The 2,348-nt window shown below is 31.0% G+C and overlaps 1 pseudogene; it reads right to left on the reverse strand.

The window, feature by feature from the left end:
• LOC119591866 overlaps window positions 1-2,348 on the reverse strand; it is a 40,067-nt pseudogene that overhangs the window by 27,545 nt on the left and 10,174 nt on the right.

The raw sequence follows: 2,348 nt of genomic DNA on the forward strand, positions 1-2,348 counted from the left end.
CCCTTTCCTGCTTACATACCTCTAAGCAAACCAGGAGGAGTGGCATGTGAGCTAAAACCAATCGATGGCCATGAGGAAGGTTAAGCTTTTCCGTTAGTCGATTGCAGAGGCTCTCGGCATCTATGGAAGCAGGAATTCAATTAGAAACCACCAAAAAACAGGGCGTCAGAGGGTGAAAAAATGGAAATTTGAATATAACATACTGGAAGCCAGGTTTGTAAATTCTGGCTTTTTCTCTCTCTTGTTCAGGAAAATAATGAATGCCTCCCAACAGCAAAACATTTTCATAGATAACATGTGCAAATAGTTTTTTACTTGAACACTTATTTTCGAAAATGTAAAAAAAAGAACACTTTCAATGCTCATCACTCTCAATGAAATCTCACAACATAAAGCTCTGACTATTAAAATTGATTATAATAGTACTAAATATAAATACAATACTCACAGTAGCACAAGAAATTCTAGCAACAAGCAGTTATCATTCAAAATTTATCAAGTTTGTTTCGCTTTTGTTAGGCATTAAATGGATTCACAAACAATTCTTAATCATGTCCCATAGTTTTAGATCAATGTTATCTTTCTGAAAATAGCTCATCATCATCAAAGTATTATGTTTCAAACAATATGGAAAATTATATGCCCTTTTAAAATGCAAACATAACATTAAAACATTCACATTCAGTATGCCCAATGAAAAATAAGAGCCAATACCTATGACTTGACTCTTAACTTTCTATAAGTTGGGGGGAAAAAAAAAAATTGTTAAGTAATATACGCAATTACATATGTCATAGATTAATATTAAAACAGAGAATCCCTATTTTATTCACCACATCTGAGATCAACCAGAGTTATTACAGTTCACAAAATTTCTCACTTTTAACACTTATAGCCACTGACTTGCAAAAACAGTAAGTAAAATAGGGATCCCTTTTAAGAGCAAAAAACCTCTTCTACAGAGTTGTCTTTCTAAACCAGTGACATATATTCTGCTGGCCTTACTACAAGCCAATGAGAATATAAAAGAAATTCTCAAAACAATTGAACTGGTCACCATCAGTTCCACAATGTGTATTCAAATCACCTGCTTCTTGTACAGAGATAACTTCTATGGTTGTGTATACTGAGAAAAACCTGAGGAATATGTATGCTTAAAACAATCAATGATATGAAAAATAAACATGTAAAATTAGGTCTGACAGAAATAAGGAAAATTGTGATAAAAGCAAAAATCTAAGAGTATAAGTTCTGAGACCCTGACATCACCAAAAATAGGCACTAACACCGACTAAAATAAAACTTTACCGCCCATTAAAATACCCAAAAAAAAAGCTACCTCCTTACAAGTTTTTATTTTCCTTAGTAAAGATCAAAAAAATGCCTCATGACAAAGAAGCAAAGTTTTTGGCTCAAACAAGTTGCACAACAAAGTACTCAGTGTAATCTCTGCAAGAACATTTATCTATAACTTAAGCTACACCTCATTTGAAAATCCAACCAATACAGCTATATTAGTTCATTTCAGTGCCTACTGTGATACCTACATAATGTGTTTTCTCTATCAACCATAAACTGTATAATTTACTAACAGGTGAAAAATGAAACTATGAAGCATACCTGTACATCACAGCAATTAAAAAATTGTAATATGATGTATGAAATAAATCACTTCTCAAAATGTTTTATGCAGATTGATATTTTTAAAAAGCTCTTATAAAATACTGCCTGTTTAACTGAACCTATGATTTTGCTTGTCATAAATGCATAATCAAATTAATTCTGTATAATTTTATCAACAAAATGCAAATGCCAGATATGTTAGGCATCTTTAGATTGAAATTAAAAAACACAGGTGTTAATCTATTAAATGCTGAAAAAAAAATGTCTCAGTCTCATAAACTTCATTTATTATGACTAACACTTCATCTGTAAACTATTTTGTATAAGAAATATATATCTTCTGTCATATGAAGACCCATGTTTTCTGTTCTATGTAATATACACAGTATATATTTTGTATGTAGTATGAAAATATATACCTTTGGCCATTTTCAGTGTAATAAAATAACACCTTTTACACCCAATACAAACAAGAACTACATTCTATTACAAAAATGTTAAATTTGAATTGGCAAATTTGCTACAAATTTCTTCACGCTGGGCTTTACTTAGGTGAAATTGAAAAAGAGATAATGGTTACTTTTGATTTCACAATCTATATACTACAATTTACATGTACATAAAAGTTTATGCAAATGAAGTATCAATAACATAAATGATTCTTCTATGGCCTCACTGTACCTGTCACATCAAGCCTATCTCATGATCCCACATTAATTCATATT

Source organism: Penaeus monodon, chromosome 29 (assembly GCF_015228065.2).
Source record: "Penaeus monodon isolate SGIC_2016 chromosome 29, NSTDA_Pmon_1, whole genome shotgun sequence".
In the NCBI taxonomy this organism is placed as follows: Eukaryota; Metazoa; Arthropoda; class Malacostraca; order Decapoda; family Penaeidae; genus Penaeus; species Penaeus monodon.